Source organism: Alligator mississippiensis, chromosome 1 (assembly GCF_030867095.1).
Source record: "Alligator mississippiensis isolate rAllMis1 chromosome 1, rAllMis1, whole genome shotgun sequence".
Lineage (NCBI taxonomy): Eukaryota > Metazoa > Chordata > Crocodylia > Alligatoridae > Alligator > Alligator mississippiensis.
The window spans coordinates 476,341,995-476,360,574 of record NC_081824.1 but is presented as its reverse complement, the minus strand read 5'-3'; the positions used below and the strand labels follow the sequence as shown (position 1 = coordinate 476,360,574).

At 50.7% G+C, this 18,580-nt stretch overlaps 1 long non-coding RNA gene across 1 annotated transcript in view; it reads left to right on the top strand.

Moving 5' to 3' along the window:
* Positions 1-345: 345 nt before the first annotated feature.
* The window catches only part of LOC132248773 (uncharacterized), a 54,448-nt gene continuing 36,213 nt past the window's right edge, over positions 346-18,580 (top strand). The window contains exons 1-3 of the long non-coding RNA XR_009460154.1: positions 346-570; positions 12,685-12,835; positions 16,449-16,526. This is a non-coding gene — a long non-coding RNA (uncharacterized LOC132248773). The remainder of the gene's footprint in view (positions 571-12,684; positions 12,836-16,448; positions 16,527-18,580) is intronic.

The window sequence follows — 18,580 nt, the reverse complement described above, 5'->3', positions numbered from 1 at the left end:
AAATTACACTTTTAAGCCTTGGGACCGTTCTCTTTCTCTCTTGGTTGGAGGATTTGGACCAAAAAGGAAAAACACAGGGAGGGGGGACTTTGGGGAAGTGATTGAACAGAACAAAATCTGAAAAACGATTCTGCAAGAATATCTTCTTTTACCACCTGCCATGATGTAGAAATAGGCAAGAGGTCAGTTTGGCTTTTAAATTCAGGAGCAGTGTGTAGGTCTGGGATGAAAAAAACCACCCCATTTCTTGCACCTGTTCCCTTATATACTAAGCAAATCTGATTTAGAGAAAGAAGGGTTTTCTTTTTACTAAAACTGCACTTAACCTTGACCTGGCAATTGCATAGCATCATAGCTCTTAACTTATTTGACTATTTGATTACTGTAACTTTTAAAAAAATGAAACATCTAGGAATTAAGAACTGTAAAGTAATAGGTAGTGTGTTATTTTATCATCTCAGGTTCAAGCAGGACAGTTTCAGGAAAGTATGACTTGAGAGAGGCAGCCAGACAGACAATCCAAATGCTTCAGTTGGCAGGATGAAGTGATATGCTAATGTAAGAGAAAAGGTGGGTGTACAATGGCAAGGAAATAAATACCCGTTAAAGGGATGGGAGGTCTAGGACAGTGGTTCTCAACATTTTTTGTACCAGGACCTATTTATGAAGATCAGTGGCCAGTCCCCACCTGCCTTCCCCCAGCCCTGCTAAAGGCAGCCCCCAGCTGCCCCTGTGCCATTCGGGCCGAAGTCCCGCAGTTCGTGCGGATTTCAGCGGAGAGAGTCCAGCCCCAGCACAGGCTGGAGGGAGGAGGGGAGGCCTGTGGCGGCCCCCCCCCGCCCTGGTCTGGGGCTGCCATGCCTCACTAGGCAGCCTGGTCATGGTCCCTCCAGCGCGTCCCCCCAGCAGCGTCTCCCAGTTGCTCTGCCCATACAAGTATGAGCACCAGCCCAAGTGCCACCAGCCCACCTATGCAGCTCCCCCCGATGCCTCCTTCTCTTGCTGAAGGGGCAGGCGCCTACCCCTCCCGTCCCCCCTGCCCTGATGCAGCCTTGACGCCCGGCTATCTTCCCCCATATCTGGCAGGTACCCATCCCCCCTGCCCACACACACACAGTCCCCAAGTCCTGGACCTCCAACCCCCACTGATCATACACTTACCTGCATCCAGCCATTGGTGCTACTCCCAGGACCCTGCCTGGGTGCATGCAGGCCATGGGGATGTGTGTGCAGAGACACACGTGTGCCTGCTGCCTCCAGTCACCCAAGCAGTGACTTGCAGGCAGGCTGGAATGAAGGTTGTGTGTCTGGGGAATGACAAGCTAGATGTGTGTGGGCTAGCTCGGAAGATGACAGTGGGAGAGATTGGGGGTGGAGGGGAAGAGGTGGGAGAGGTGGATTCTTTGCTAGTGAGCTTCCCTGGGAGTCAGGCAGCATGGGATAGCTAGGATCTTCCTGCCAGCCCAGCTGTAAGTGTTCGGATTCAATGCTGGCAAGCATAATAAATATTGTTATAGTGTTTTGCTGATAGTGTTAGAGCACGGGTGCTCAACCTCTGGTCCATGGGCCAATTGCAGCCTGTGGAGCTATGATATCTGCCCCATTGGGCTCCCCACAGTTGGGAAATTTGGCGGTTTCTCACCTGTCTAAACTCTTTCCTTCGGTGAGGCACCCCCTCCCCCCCATTGCCTTTGGATTGGTTTCTTGTCATGCCCCTACCTTTCCTCCCTCCATGGGCTTCGATTGGGGCTGGCCAAAAATCCCTGTTCATGCTGGATCAGGACTGGGCTGTGCCCTAGCCCCCTCTGGACAGCTGGATGGGGCCCTGTCATGAACTCCTTGGGCCCCAGACTGGAACCACTGACTGCGTACTGCTTGCATGTGGATTGGGCACTGCCCATCCGTCTCACCAGACAGAATTAAGAGTGGTGTTTTAGCTGTGATGATCCAGGAAGTATGCAAAAGGCAGGGCTTTTTTGGGTGTGGTGACTTTTATTGGACCAACTGCATGGTTGGAATTAAGTTAGATAAGCTTTCAAACACAAGATTCATAAATTAATAGATTCATAGATACTAGGGTTGGAAGGGACCTCAACAGATCATTGAGTCCGACCCGCTGCCTAGGCAGGAAAGAGCGCTGGGGTCAGATGACCCCAGCCAGATGCCTATCCAGCCTTCTCCTAAAGACTCCTAAGGTAGGGGAGAGCACCACCTCTCCTGGAAGCCCATTCCAAATTTTGGCCACCCTTACCGTGAAGAAAGTTTTCCTTATGTCTAGCCTAAATCTGCTCTCTGTCAGTTTGTGACCATTGTTCCTTGTTACCCCAAGAGGCATCCTGGTGAACAGAGCATCTCTGGTTCCTTGCTGCGCCCCCCCAATGAATTTGTAGTTGGCCACAAGATCACCTCTCAGCCTTCTCTTGTGGAGGCTGAAGAGGTCCAGATCCCTTAGTCGCCCCTCATAGGGCTTAGCCTGTAAACCCTTAACCGTACAAGTGGCTCTCCTCTGGACCCTCTTGAAGCTGTCCACATCCTTCTTCAAGTATGGCGCCCAAAACTGGACGCAGTACTCCATCTGGAGTCTGACCAGTGCCGCATAGAGGGGAAGTGTCACCTCCTTGGTTCTAGTTGTCATGCATCTGCTGATGCACGATTAAGTGCAGTTAGCTTTGCTGATGATTCGTCACACTGACGACTCATGCTCATCTTGGAGTCCACTAGGACTCCGAGATCCCTTTCCGCTTCTGCGCTGCTGAGAGGGTCATTTCCTAGCCAGTAGGTGCGCTGGATATTTTTACGTCCTAGGTGCAGTACTCTGCATTTGTCATTGTACTGCGTCCTGTTGTGTTCAGCCCACTTTTCCATCCTGTCCAGGTCTGCCTGCAGTCATTCCCTACCCTCCAGAGTGCTTACTTCACCCCACAATTTAGTATCATCTGCATACTTGCACAGAGGACACTTCATGCCCACATCCATGTCACTGATGAAGACACTGAAGAGTACAGGTCTGAGGACTGAGCCCGGTGGGAACCCACTACCCAGATGCTTCCAGGTCGATACCGACCCATCTACTACCACTCTCTGGGTGCGACCCGCAAGCCAATTTGCCACCCACCAGACCGTGTAAACATCTAAGTCATAGCCTCTTAATTTATTTAAGAGAATGGGATGAGATACGGAATCGAAGATCTTCCTAAAATCCAAAAAAACAACATCCACCTCTACTTCTGCATCAGCATTTTGTGACCTGGTTATAAAATGAAACCAGATTAGTCAGGCATGATCCACCTGCTACGGATCAATGCTGGTTGCCCTGCTGCATTATTTTTCCCGCTGGACTCCCACAGATTTGATCCTTAATAATCTTTTCAAAGACTTTTCCAAGGATGGAGGTGAGGCTGACTGGCCTATAATGACTTGTATCCTCTTTCCTCCCCTTCTTGAAAATGGGGACCACGTTGGCCCTTTTCCAGTCCTCTGGGACCTGACCCGAGTGCCACGAGTGCTCAAACAGCCGTGCCAATGGTTCTGCAATGACACCGGCAAATGCCTTCAGTACTCGCGGATGCAGCGCATCTGGGCCTGCTAACTTAAACACACCCAGTCCATCCAAGTGACTCTGCACCACGTCAGCGCCGACAGTTGGTAGGCTGGTATCCCTCTGATCCCATCTAAGAACCTGTTAGGAGACTGATCTTGACCCTTGTTCAAGGACACTGAGGCAAAAAACTCATTGAATAGCTCAGCCTTGTCCCCCCTGTCTGTCACTAATTGCTCGTGTTTCTTCAGTAGGGGTCCTGTGCTGCCCTGCGCCTTCGTTTTGCTCCCTACATACCTGACAATAGACTTCTTGTTGTCTTTAATTTGTGTTGCCAGCCTCAGCTCTGTAGTTGCTTTGGCTTTTCTAACTGCCACCCTGCAAGTGGGGGCAAGTAGATACACTCCTCCTTGGTAGCTTCCTCCTGCTTTCACCACCTATATGTCTTTTTTTTTTTTGCCCTTAGGCTCTTCTGGATGTTTGTGTTTAGCCAAGGAAGTTTTTTGGCCCCTTTCTCCCCTTTCCCTCGCACTGGGATCATCTCCCTCTGTGCCTGAAGGATCACTTCCTTTAGGAACGACCACCCTTCCTGGACTCCCATCTCGCCAATACTCCCCTCCTGCAGTGCATCGCTGGTTAAACTGAGCACACTGAAGTTAGCCTTCCTAAAGTCAAGCACCTCCATCCTATTATTATCTTACCCACTCTGCGCTGTATGATGAATTTGATTGAGTGAGTGGTGGTCACTGTCCCCAAGGTGACCATGAATCTGTAGCTCCCCTACCAGCTCATCCCCCATAGCCAACACCAAGTCCAGTGGGACCGTATACTTCCTGCGTTAGGTGAGCGGTTGGATTTGGCTGACTGCTTTTCCCAGCAGATGTCAGGGTAGTTTAGGTCCCCCATGACAACCATGTCCCTAGACTGTACGGCCTCTGAGAGCTGCCGCAAGCATTCCCAGTCTAGCTCTGCTCCTTGATGTGGTGGTCTGTAGCAGATCCCCATCACCAGGTCCCTTTCCCCTTGACCTCCATGTGTCCTCACCCACAATGCTTTAACTTTCTCTTAAGACTCACTTCTGTGCACTCACCTGAACATGGTCTGAAGCCAACGATGCTGATGCGCAGTTCAGACTCCTCCTGCTCTCCCTTCAACTAAATAGGGATGGGAGAAAACCCCTTCCCACTTCCCTACACCTGGCCCAGCTCACCTTATTGCTGCTGCTGGCTCCTTACCACTGAACAGGAGCCAAGGGCACACACATGCTTGCTTCAGCATCCCAACTAAAAGTCCAATGCTGTAGAGGAGACCAGAACTCACAACCTTGGCATCATTTCCCAGTCCTGCTTTATAAGTACCACATGCTAACCCACTGCACCACCAGAGCTGAGCTGAAAAGCTTTTTGTCACTATTTTAGAGCATTTGTTTAAAGTAATTGTATCTCTGCTATTGGCTTTTGGATTTAATAAAGACATTTGAACTGAATTACTGACACGCTCAATCAAATTCTAACAAGATACAGGGCGCATCCACATGTGTCACTATGGCAACTTTACTGTGCTGTGTGTGTGGCACATGATTATTTTTAGCCGCTACTTCACCGTAGTGGCGCGCTATACCAGGGGAGCGTGTTGCAATGGGGACGTAGCTGCTGTTTGCGTGTAGATGCCCATGGATGCTACATCGCCAACTTTGTTTCTTACACTGCTATTTTTCCAAATGTTTCTAATAAATCAGAGAAAACTAGGGTTGAAAGGGGTTCCAGTAACTCATCTAGTCCAACCCCTTGCTAAAAGCAGGACCATCCTTAATTTGATCTTGCCAGAGATTTGTTGAGCCGGGCCTTAAAATCCTCCAAGAGTCCACCACCCTCTAGATAAGCCGTCCCAGCACTTCACCAGTCTCTTAGTCAGAAAGTTTTTCCTGATCTCCCACTTGTTCACATCCCTTCTGTAGTAGGGGGCACAAAACTGAGCACAGTACTCCACATGTAACCTCACCAGTGCAGAAAAGTGGGGAATAATGACTTCCCTCAGTGCTGACAACACTCCTACTAATGCAGCCCAGTATGCTGTTAGCCTTCTTGGCAACAAGCACACACTGTTGGCACCTATTCAGCTTATTGTCCGCTGTAACCCCCAGGTCCTTTTCTGTGGAGCTGCTGCTTAGCCAGTTGGTCCCACGCCTGTAGCGGTGCATGAGACTGTTCTGTCCTAAGTTCAGGACTTTGCACTTCTTCTTCTGGAGCTTTGCCTTCTTCCCCTGCATGGCTGGTTTTGGGCCTGGCCATTCTTCCTTCCATGGGACTGCCGTGGGGACGGGCATGCCCCCAACCTGCCGCTGTAGTGGGGCCTTGTCAAGCCCCTTGGGCTCGGGTTGAGGCTGACAAAGCCCCCTTTCTGCGCTGTCTTGGGGCTGGCGTGCCCCCTGCCTCCCTCTGCACAGATGGATGGGGCCCTGGCATGCCTTTGTTTAGAGCAATGTTTGAGCACCCCGTGGTTTGAGCACCCGTTTGTGTAGAGTTATGTTCTACCTGTGATGATCCAGGAAGTATGCAAGAGGCAAGGATTTTTGGGTGTGATCACTTTTATTGGACCAACTGAATGGTTGGAATTAAGTTAGACAAGCTTTCAAACGCAAAACGTTCTTTGTCAGTGTTTTAGAGCATTTGCTTAAAGCAGGTGTTGTCAGCCTGGGGTATGCCTACCCCTGGAGGTAATTTGAAAGGTCCCAGGGAATGTACAGGGGCGGGCGCAGATGTAGCACACCTGCTGCCTCACAGGAGCAGGGCCAGGGTGGAGGGAGAGCAGGGCCCACAGAAGCTGCACTGCCGCTGCTCTGCCACTCACCGTGCCCCTGCTCTGTCTGGCCCTCGCCACCCCCCGCCACGTCTGACCGCTCGCCACCCCCACCTGCTCCACATCCAGCTGCTCCCACCCCCCGGGGGTACACTTTTTAGTCACTATATATCTGTTCTTGGCTTTTGGATTAATTAAAGACATTTTAGCTGAGTTCCTGACACACTCAATCAAACTGTACTACAACATGCAGTGTTGTTCTGGCTTTTGAAGACTTTGCCCAGAAAGCTGTGCTTTTTTATTAATTGCTGATCATTTTACAGCTTTTAGAGAAAAAGGAAATTAGTTAAGCTCTTTCTGAGTAGTAAGATACTCTTATGTTTATTAAAAACTTAATGAACTTTGGGACAATAACCAAATAATACCTTTAAAATATTTTTTTAAGTTATGAATTTATATTAGGGGTGTACTGATAGAGATTTTTGGGGCTGATATCGATAGCTGATATTTAAGGAGGCATATTGGCTGATACCGATCTGGTTTCCGATACAGCTACCTCCAGCTGGTTAAGTCCAGTCTGGTGGAAGGGGAAGGGGAAGGAGAAGGGGTGTGGCGGGGGTGCAGATCAACACCGCCTGTGGTAAGGGAGGAGGCAGAGGGAGGTGCTGCCCAGGCGGGGTGGAGGGGACGGAGCCACAACTCGTGATGAGGGGCCGGCTGGCTGTCACTGCTGCTTGCAACCCGGGAAGGCACTGGGGGGACATGTGCCCCCCTGGATCTGTGTGGGACGGGGCAGGCTGCAGCCAGGACCGCGTGGGGCTCTTCTCGGCAGGGGCTAGGCTTGTAGTGGGTGCTGGCAGTGCTGGGAGGATGCTGCATCCAGCCCAAATTTTGCCAGGGCTCTGCTTGCAGCGCCACCTCTGCCAGTCACTCAGTGCAGCCTTGGCTGAACACCCCACCTCCACCCACGCACCAGGAAAACCTGGGGCTGCATTGGGCTGCTGGCAGTGGTGGCACTGGGAGCACAGCGGTGGTGAAATTTGGGGTGGATGCAGCATCCTCCCAATGCCACCGGCGCCCTCTCCGAGCCCAGCCTCCACCGAGAAGAGCTCCACGCAGCCCCGGCTGCAGCCCACCCTGCCATGCACAGATCCAAGGGGCACCCCCCCGCCCGTGCCCTCCCAGAGTGCAAGCAGCAGTGGGATCCACCTCCCCCCACCACAAGCTGGAGCTCCCCCTCTCCACCCTGCCTGGACAGCGCCTGCCCCTGCCCCCTCCATCACCAGCGGGAGCCTTGATCTGCCCCCCACATGCTGCTTCCCTCCCCTTCCACCACACCGGACTTACCAGCTGAAGGCAGCTCTCCACGCTGCCAGATGTGCTCCTTGCTTCCTGAGTGCTATGCTGTGACTGCGCACAGCACAGGCATTTATCAGCCAAATTATCAGCCCCATCGGACCAATATCCGATACAGCCAGTTTTCTTTCTACTGGTACCGATCCGATATCAGACCAAGGTATCAGTGCACCTCTAATTTATATGTTTGCTCACAGTGCTGCTAAGTGGTGCAAATCACAAGCTCTCTTATTGTACCTCTGGGCTTTCATATATGACTGCAAAGATGCTAACTTTTCTTATATACAAAAAACTAGAACTCTGGGTTCCAAAATGATACCTTTTATTAGACCAACTGGAAAATGGCAAGAAAACTGTCCTTTTCTGCAGGCTTTCGGGATCCAAGTCCCTTCGTTAGGCTCTGGGAAAAGTGTAGATGTTACAAGATGGTAAAACGTCCCCATAGGTAGGAAAGAAACTTCATTTTTGCACAGAGGGACCTGAAGATGGAGGGCCGTCCCTCTGGGTCCTTGAGAATGTCTTTGTGAGCTGTGCTGAGTAGCTCTTTGATGTGTAGGAACTTTTCTTATAACCTTTCAAGTAAAAATGCGAATTAAACAGATGCTTGGCTTGCATGTTAACATCCTATTTGTCAAAGTTGTAGTTCTTGTGCTGCTCTTTCTCCAAATTTTCCTCATAAAGATTTTTCATAATCAGCTATTAATTAGTACTTTTGCTTTCAAGTAACAGTTCAAAAAAATCAGGATGTATTAGCTGAGAGACTGCTCATTTTCAAATAAGAACAAAAAATAATCTTGTATTTTAACTTTTTCCCCCTCCAGATATGTCAGTTGACCAGTTTAATAGTGGATGGGATTAAGTTGTCCTTTTGGTGATACCAAGCGTACATTAGGTTTGAGTGTAACCTCCTAAATCCCTGTTGTGCTGTGCTCTTAATGAATAGCTTCACCAAGGTTTTGGCATTAACGTGCAAGACTATTTTATCAACCTTTGTTAATTATAGAGTTCTGAAATTGTGCTCTGTCATGATTGATATTTTCAAAACTGTACATGTATTCTTGATGATGTACTAGCAGTAAGATGCACCGATAAAGATGTTTTGGGCCGATACCGATGGCTGATTGTAGACCATCCATATTGGATGATACTGATCCAATTGCCAATATGCAGCCTGGCAGCTTGGAGAACGGCATTTGGCTGGTAAGTCTGTGGGGGTGAAGGGGTGTTGGGAAGGAAAGAGGCATGGGGGCGCAGATTGAGGTCCCCCGCAGTGAGAGAGGGAGTGGGGCTGGGGCAGGGGCAGGCACTGCCCAGCTGAAGTGGGGCAGGACGTGAGACGGAGCCGCAGCTCGTCCGAGGGTGGCAGGGAGGGAAGGGGTGGCTCTCACTCCTGCACGCGTCCCCAGGGTGGGCTTGTGTCCCCCGGATCTGTGCACGGGGTGAGGGCAGGCTGCCGCCGGGGGCTGGGCTGGGCTGGGCTGGGGCTGCGCTCAGGCCAGGTGAGAAGGACAGTGGCGGCAGCAGCAGCAGCAGTGAAAGCGGTAGCTATGGGTGGGGGAGCTACAGCCACCCCATAATTTGCCATAGCCCCCACTCCCAGCACTGCCGCCTGCCATACCCAAACAGAGCCACACTGGGAAGAGCTTGGTGCAGCTTCCAGCCCCCAGTGGCAGTGGCAGCAGCAGCCCAAGGATGCAGCTAATGAGGGGTTTGGGCTGGTGAGACAATGCACTGAGTTATTAGCTCTTTCAAGGGATTCTAGCTGTCCTCAGTGCAGTTCTGACAAGTCTGGAGTATTATGGTTATGCAAAGTAATATTTTAATCAACCTTTTGAAGTGTCCAAGGAGCTGCTTCAAAATTATGGATATTTTCTGATGTGAAAAATATCTGTTAAACTATTTAACTTTTTAACTGTGAATTGAAGGTTGTGGTTACTGTATATGTCCAGTCTGAAAAAAATGAGAAACACAAAGTCTGTGAGAGACTTATTAGGTCTGCTGGACTACCTGGGACTATAGGGGGCAATTAAGGAAGAGAGAGGAATAAAAAGAAATAAAACAACTTCTGCTCATCAGTTCTCATCCCAAAGGATGTCGAGGTTTCTGTTACTCCTTTTAGATAATATGGAGGAGATGTGTTTGGAGATTTTGGTGCCAGGAGATCAAGTGCTAGAATAAAGTGGTATATTAAAGACAATTAAATCACTAGTACCACATAGCATTCATTCAGGAGCTGTAAAGAATGAAATGACTGAGCTTGTCTTGCATTTAAAAGCTTGTCTAACTTGATCTTAACTACACAGTGGATCCAGTAAAAAATATCACCCTAAGAAACTCTTGCCTCTCTCCTAAGAAAAATACAGTCTCATTAAAATCACCTATTATAACAGAGGGTTGTAAACTATACCTTACTTTTAAAACAGGGCTGAATGGTGGTCCTGGCAATTATAAACCCATAATCCATAGGCGAGTGCTATCTTCAACTGTTTGAAGAAGTAAACAGATAAAAAAAGGGGGACAAGCCAGTGCAGCTTTTGTAACAGGAAACAATTTGTCTCTAGTCTTTTCTTTCATTTGAACAAAACTGGTGGATGAAACTGCAGTGGAAGAGTTCACCGAATGAGAGAAAATGAGGGTTGGAAGGGACCTCAGGAGGTCGTCTAGTCCAAGCCCCTCATGAGGTGCAACTCCAGGTGTGCTTTGGCCCTCCTGATTTCGTCCCTGCATGCCAAGCAGTACTGTTATGCTCCTTCCTAGTCGTTGGTCCAACTTTCTACTTCTTGCACGCTGCCTTTTTGTGTTTTAGCGTGCTGAGAGTTCCCTGCTAAGCCGACCTGGTCATCTGCCATTCTTGGTAGTCTTTCTGCGCATTGAGATGGTTTATTTGTGCCCTCCGTCAGGTTTCTTTAAAATACAGCCAGCTCTCCTGGACTCCTTTTACTTTCCGATTGGCCTCCCAGGGGAGCCCGCCCATCAGCACTTCCTGAGTGAAGGGAAGTCTGCTTTTCTGAAGGGCGGGGCTCGTACCCTGCTGCCTGTCTGCCTCCTGATCCTGAACTCAGTCATCTCGTGGTTGGTGCTGCCCACGGTGCCATTCACTGATTGAGTCCCCACCAATTCTTCTCAGTTTGTCAGCAGGAGGTCAGGAAGAGCATGGCCTCTAGCTGGCCTCTGCACCGCTTGCACCAGGAGGTTGTCCCCAGCACTCTCCAGCACTTTCCTGGTGTGCCTGTGCGCTGCTGTATTGCCTTCCCAGCAGATGTCGGGGATTGAAATCCCCCATGAGAACCGTGGCCTGATTGGTAAATCCGCTAGCTGGTCAGGCTGGCAGACGGATGCCTCCTTCCCCTAGAGGAGGGAGTCTCCAACCACCCCCACCCTTCACTTCCTCTTGGTGGCAGTGGTCTCGACCCTCCCTCTCTTGGAAAGGCTTGGCCTGGCCTCTGCCACCGATGGAACATGCTCCTCCTCTGCTGCTGGGGCTTCACGTCTCTTCTCCAGGCAAACCGCTGCAGGTGGGCGTGAATATTTCTCCTTGCTGCAAGAGGTCACAAGCTTTCAGCTTCTGCCTTCCTTGGCGTTCAAGTCCTCTTCCTTCTCTAGTGCCGCCCTTGGCAGTCTTGTCACCACAGTAGAAGTATCCTCAAGCATCAAATTGATGAAGTTGTCATGGTGGAGGATGCTTTGGAGCCTCGCCACCTCCTCCTGTAGCTCTCTCGCCTGCTTCCTGAGGGGCACCACCTGAACGCGCGGCTCACATCACAGGCTCCCCCATCTCGCTGTCACTGAAAGGAACCTGCCAGCGGCAAACCCCGTGGGGTAGATGGTGAGCGCTCCTGCCTGGGTGGACACCTCACAGGTAGGAGCCCAGAGAGAGCTGGCAGTGGCAGTGGCTCGGGGATTTTGATGTCTTCCAGGCGTGTCGCTGGGTTTCTTAATCCGCTCCCTCTCTCTGCTCGCCCCTCTTTCCAAGCAGACCTTTCCTAGCAAACTCCCTTGTAAACTGGCCTCTGTGCTGCTCCTTGGTCCCAAAAGCTTCCCTTTCCCCTGCTAACCCGCTTCCTCTCTCCAAGCTTACAGTGAAGGAAGGTGAGGGAGAGCTTCCAGATAAATTACCTAGCAAACGCCGCCTCCAACTTCCCTCTCACTCTGGACTCCAGTTAAGCAAGGAGCACAAGAACTGGTCTAATTGCTGTGTTTTAGCGACTTACACTAAATAGATGTAGATTAGGTACTCTCAATTAAAGAAAGAACTTACATTAAAGGCTCCCCTTTAAAGAACGGGGGGCAAACTGACCTGTGAACTAACTTTAAAAAACATATTTCTATATATAAATAAATATCTATATAAGTGTACCTCTAACACAGTGGTTCCCAAACTGTAGGTCACAACCCCAAATGGGCTTGAAACATCAGCGGGATGGGGTGGCAGGGGTGGGGGGCTATGGGTGGGGAGGGAGGGGTCATGCTGAGGAATGGGGCCATAAATGGATCGTGCTGAGGAAAAGTTTGGGAGGCACTGCTCTGACAGCCTGCCTTGTGACTGCTATGGTTCGCTTGACAGTCCAAACCACACTTTTACAGTTACACCGCTCTTAGTCTTGTTACAAAGACTGTACTGTGCAGTGTGCACACCCGTCACCGTCACATTGAAACCTGCAAACTGACTTATGAACTGTTTGCAAACTGCCCCGTTTGCTGCCCCTGGTCACGCAGAGTCTCCTTTTCTCCCCTCCTGGGCCTTGTTAAGACTTTTGTCAGACAGAGGTAGCAGTCCCCCAGCTTGCAGCACTCCCAGCTCCTTAGAGCACGTGCCCAGACGTACACGCAGCCCCAGCTCACTTTCCTTCCAGGGGTTCGGGTCAGGTGCCTGGCTCCTCTTCCCTTGTCTCCTTTGCCCTGTTTGCTGCCCCTGTTCACCTTGTTTCTCTCTACTGAGCCTTTCAATGTACCTCAGTTTAACCTTTATATTTAAATTCTCTTTTATTTAGAGCCCTTGCTTTCTGTAAGTGCCTTGGTTGCATCCCAAGAAGGAAAGCTGCTGCGTCATTGAACCAGTTCGTCTCCAGTGTGCCACCCTGCCCAGATTTCTTCCAAGGAAGGAGTAGTGGATGTGATCTCTGCAAAAAGAAAGCTTGTCTGGTAAAGAGCACTTTTCCTCTTTCAGTAGCTTTTGACATTAAAGCAAAGAACTATCAATACCATATTTTATGTACTTTTGACAAATGGGCTGTTTACTTCGTTCTGTCTGTGCGGGATATGCAGATTGAGGAAGGTACTGTGTTATACATACACATCTGCGACCCTGGGTAGAGTATGTAATGATGTAAACGTTACAGTCCACGTGCTTGCACAGAGCATTGCATAGAAACTAGAAGAGTTTGTGCCAGAGCTAGGGGCACAGGAGTGGCTTTTTAAGAACTGTCCTTATGTCTGTTTCTTTTAGTTTGTAGAGGTTAAAACTTTCTGAAACGTTATGCAAAGCTGAGGTATTGCACCCCTGCTAATACAGTATGTAAATATTCTCATTACATTTGGGGGGCATATTTCACCATTTTGACATATAGCAGTGCTATAGTAGGGGCATCACAAAGAGCAGTCTTTATCTGCAGCAATGATGAATCACAAAGCTATGGGGAGAAGTGGACATGCCGGAGGGCAGGGAACAGCTGCAGGCAGACCTGGATAGGTTGGACAAGTGGGCAGAAAACAACAGGATGCAGTTCAACAAGGAGAAATGCAAAGTGCTGCACCTAGGGAGGAAAAATGTCCAGCACACCTACTGCCTAGGGAATGACCTGCTGGGTGGCACAGAGGTGGAAAGGGATCTTGGAGTCCTAGTGGACTCCAAGATGAACATGAGCCGGCAGTGTGACGAAGCCATCAGAAAAGCCAATGGCACTTCATCGTGCATCAGCAGATGCATGACAAATAGGTCCAGGGAGGTGATACTTCCCCTCTATCGGGCGCTGGTCAGACCGCAGTTGGAGTACTGTGTGCAATTCTGGGCGCCGCACTTCAAGAAGGATGCGGATAACCTGGAGAGGGTCCAGAGAAGGGCAACTCGTATGGTCAAGGGCCTGCAGACCAAGCCCTACGAGGAGAGACTAGAGAAACTGGACCTTTTCAGCCTCCACAAGAGAAGGTTGAGAGGTGACCTTGTGGCTGCCTTTAAGTTCATCACGGGGGCACAGAAGGGAATTGGTGAGTATTTATTCACCAAGGCGCCCCTGGGGGTTACAAGAAACAATGGCCACAAGCTAGCAGAGAGCAGATTTAGATTGGACATTAGGAAGAACTTCTTCACAGTTCGAGTGGCCAAGGTCTGGAACGGGCTCCCAAGGGAGGTGGTGCTCTCCCCTACCCTGGGGGTCTTCAAGAGGAGGTTAGATGAGTATCTAGCTGGGGTCATCTAAACCCAGCACTCTTTCCTGCCTATGCAGGGGGTAGGACTCGATGATCTATTGAGGTCCCTTCCGACCCTAACATCTGTGAATCTATGAAGCAGTTATATTTCAGACATAACATCGTTCTTTGTAAAAATAGTCCTCACTCTCTCTAGGCTAAAACATCACGGCCACCTGTGAGGTTTGTTATGCTACAGTCAAAACTGCAGTTGAAAAGCATTTCTTCTTTCCTTTTATTTCTGTTAACTTACGGAGGAGGAAATAATTTCAGTTCACTTTAGGAATCGGTCTTTCCTTTGCACCTGTTTTTCCTAAGTTAGTCCTTGGAACAATACCGGCTCAATTATAGTGAAGTAATATCATGCATTTTGAGCTTGTGGAATCCACAGACCGTGTAATTCTCTGCATTTCCTCCCCCTTCCTTGCATCCCACTTTTTGACAGTGTCATTCTGCTGGAGCTATGCTGGAAAACCTAACAAGCTTGCGTGTGCGTGTGTGTGTGCATGTGTGTGCGTGTGCACACATGCTGCATGGAAAATCCTACACTTTGTTTAGTCTGCAGAACCTCTTCTGTTAGCTAACGCTCCAGACTCCGCAAAGGTGCAGTGAGAGAGGAGCACTAGTAAGTACCTAAGGCAGAAAGCAAACAAGGGCTTTATCACTGGGCTTTAACTCCTATCAAAAGGGGAGGGAGGGAGAAGTCATTTAAACATGAGGCTTGAATGAAAATTAGCATGGATTAGTCACAGTTGTCCCAGGAGTCCTGTTATCTCAGGTCACAGGTACTTATGGTAGGGAGTGGGGTACTTTACCTGTAGGATCCCCAAGTGAAAGACTCTTGAGGGAGCCAAGAGGGGGAGGAAGAGTCCTGGGTCTGTTTTTAGCCAAAGGGAATTCCCCTTGAGGCATGGCAGGAGTAGTGTGTGTCTCCCTGTCTTTTCCCAGTGGATGAGCTCCTGGGCAGTTCATGCATGGAGGAAGGATGACTCTCTAGCCTGTTCCCCGCAGGTAAACGGCAACAAATTGAACTGATTTGGAGAAACAAGTGGGTTACGTCTGAGCAGCTTCCTTGTTTGCTAGTCAGTTGGCTGAAGAGTGGTTGATGCTCATGTTACTTAATACTAGATTTACCCTTCTGTGGCCCCTGGCAGAGAGATCGGGGCATTCATCCTCCACTTTGCACACACTGGAGGGAACAACCTGGCTCCCATCTTAGTTTTGAAGAACTTCATTGCTGAAAAATCAAATGCGCACGTGTTCCCTAAGGAACGTATCCATTCAAAGGCATGAAATATAAACGTATATTGTTACGTGCACATGCTTTGCACAAGTACATTTGCTGGATGAATTTGGTATGTTCTTCAAGCAAGTAGTGTCGTTAGCTGTTAAATTCTTGACTCCTCTGTTAGGCTTGGGACAGAAATTACACACAAGCTGCTCTGAGAGATTGGAAACAGGTTCAGATCTGGAACACAACAGAAGGGTGGTGCACATAAGCCACTTTCAAAATTGCCGAAACGGGTTTAAGATAAGCCTGGATGGATGTAGTATTAGACTGAACTGATTTAGATTAAACTGGTTTATTGTACTTCTGACCCAGACCCTCTCCAGATTCATATTAACACATAGTCCCCCAGCATCCCTGGACCTCTGCCAGCCTGAAAGGGAAAAACCACCTTTGCCCACGTTTTCCTCCATTAAAAGACAATCCACTTTAAAAGCTTGTTGATCCAGTTTTAAAGTTTGTTCGTGACCCTTTCATTGACTAAGTCAATCAGAGGTGCGTAAGCTTTTGTAAGCGAGCTCGCTTCATACCCCTTTCTTTTTCCTCCCTTCCCTACCCTTTGTTTTCCAGTAACTGCTCTCTGTTTAGAACCGCTGCTTCCTGAAACGTCTTGTTTGACAACAGAGCCGTCCAATTTCTGAGTGGCTGGGGCTGCAGCCCCCCTATCCGCATGCTGTAGGGGCTGCATGCCCACCAGAGCCGCCTCCTGCACGAGCTGAAAGGGGTCTGCAGGACCTCCCCAGCCACAGACTCCCTTGCACCAGGACTGTGCCGCCCTGCCTTGGCCCTAGTGCACAAGGGGTGGCGGGGGGAAGTGGGCACGCAGGAAGCAGGTGCTGGGCTAGGGAAGGGGATTTTGGTGGCAGCAGCAGCAGCGAAGCGATGGGGCAAGCAGACTCGGGACTGGGAGTTTGGGAGCTGCACGCAGCCCACAGGCCGCCAGTCGGATGCCCGTAACTGGTTGGCTTTCTGTGGTTTACTCTCCTTATGTGCTGTCCCTATATTCATTTTAGTTCTCGTTGAGTTTTCCTTTTCTTACTCCTTTTTCAAAACATCTCCTAGGTTGATCCTGACGGTAAAACAAGCGTACCCGTTAAGATGACTGCGGGGAAAGTATCCTGTTTTCATCTACGCAGCCTGGTGAGTTCCATGATTTACATTTGCAAAGTATCTCTTACAGCACATGTCCTTAGAGCTGATTTTTTCTATTATATGATAAGCTTCTCATGGCTTTTCCCTCCCCCAATACGTGTGAAGTGGGTCTAGACTTTTGGGGAGATCGCATGTTTTTCTGTCGGAAAACCACAGGGCGGGTCAGCACTGCTATTTAGGACACCGTAACGTGCGACTTCTCCGAGCATGTGACAAAGCGTTCCCGTTGACGTTACATGGTATTTAGTATTGCCAGCCCCACAACCATCGCTAGTTGTGTCATTGCATTGCTGCTGCGGCTGTTGCATTGGTTAGCAGCAGCCCCTGAACTGACAAGCTCCACACGTCTTCAAGGCTCCCAGGAGGCAGTTTCCGGACTGGCGTTATCACCGACCGTGCTGGGCATGGCTTATGGCGCTAGCAGTGCCGCGGTGCTTGCAGCGGGCATGCTGACAGCCTCTTATCCCACGGAGGGCTCCTGACGGTCTGTCCGTCTCCCTGGACGAAGCAGGGCCGGGCAGAAGCCACGCGCTGCGGTCCGGAGGAGAGCAGTGCCGGGGCAGGGTTCAAGTCAGGAGTTGTCATCACGCTGGGGCGTTCTCCGCCTTCCTGCCGAGAGCGTCTCGTCTCCGCTTCCTGTGCTCCAACAGCCAGCGCGGAGGCGAGAGAGGCAGGGAGGCGGTGAGGGGACGGGAACATGAGCAAGGCAGATGCCAGTGCTGTGGGCCCCATGGGGCGGTGTTGCCGAAGGGATTTTTCCCTGGGGCCGGAGGCTGCTTGTGACAGCCGAGGGAGCGGGGCTCTCGTCTGACGGTCGGGTGCGAGCACGCTGGAACGATTCAAACGAGGCAAAGCACAGGCTCTGCGCCCCAAACTGGAAAGGTGTCGCTGCATTCGAGTTGTTCTCGGATTGTTCCTGCGCAGCGTTGAAGCGTGTTCACGCTCGGTGACGAAGCTCGTTCACCCTGCGTGATGAAGTACGTTCACACGCAACAGCGAAGCACGTGGACACACAACGAAATGTGTGCACACAAACAGCGAAGCCTGTTCACGTGCAGCAGCGAGCGGTCTAACTGTTGTTAGGCGTGAGCTCGCTGAGAGCAACCGAGATGAAGCAGAGGAGAGGCCCCCACACGCCAAACTGGAAAGGTTTTGCTCTGGTTCAATCCTCAGCTCGTTCACAGGCAGCAGTTAACGCGTGTTCACGCTCAATGATGAGGCGTGTTCAAATGCAATTAGGTGCGTTCACACTCAGCGATTTAAGAGCGTTGAAACGCGTTTACACGCAGCGTTTAAGCACATTCGCATAGACGTGTGACGCGCCTTCCCTTCCTCCTCAGGGATTAGAGCTTACTAGCAGCTGCCCCTTTGAACCCTGCCCCTGGGGAAGGACTCCCAGCGTGCCTGTGTGCCGCTAAGAGCGCTGTCGCTGGGAGCAGGGCCCCGCTGGACTGGAGAGGGTTGATGTGAGACGCTGCCATCTTGGGGCTGAGGCTTCCTTGCAAATCTGGCGCCTCTGTCTCTGGTTGGCAGCCAGCGAGAGATGGGGCAGTGAATCTGGGCATGCCTCTGGACTGCCTGGGTGGGCAGGGGCACCGCGGTGCCTTGCACTCGCTGGGCAGGAGACGTTGCGGGAGGGGTGTCGTGCAGGCTCACGGGGCCAGAGGATGCTGCGGATGGCTGCGGTACATGGCGTGCGCCTGGAAGGGGCCTGCGGTGGCACGCTCCAGTCCTTCCCCCGATGCCCGGTGGGTGCGGTGTGCGGGTGGTGGAGGTTGTTGTTCTCCCCCCGCAAGCTGTGAGCGTGTGTTGCTGAATCCTGTTGCTAATAAAGATGAAGCTGTTTGCCGTCCCACCAGTCGCTCTGCTGAACGCTGACTCGAGGACAGAAGCCCAGGGGCGTGGAGGTCTGAGTGAGTACCCCGTCCCAGGGACCCCGTGGCCAAGGCCAACACTGTATGGTGTCAGAAGTGACCTGTCGGAGTAGGCAGACCAAAGGCTCTCTACAGAAGCAAGCTTGCATACAGTTGAGCAGAAGGAAA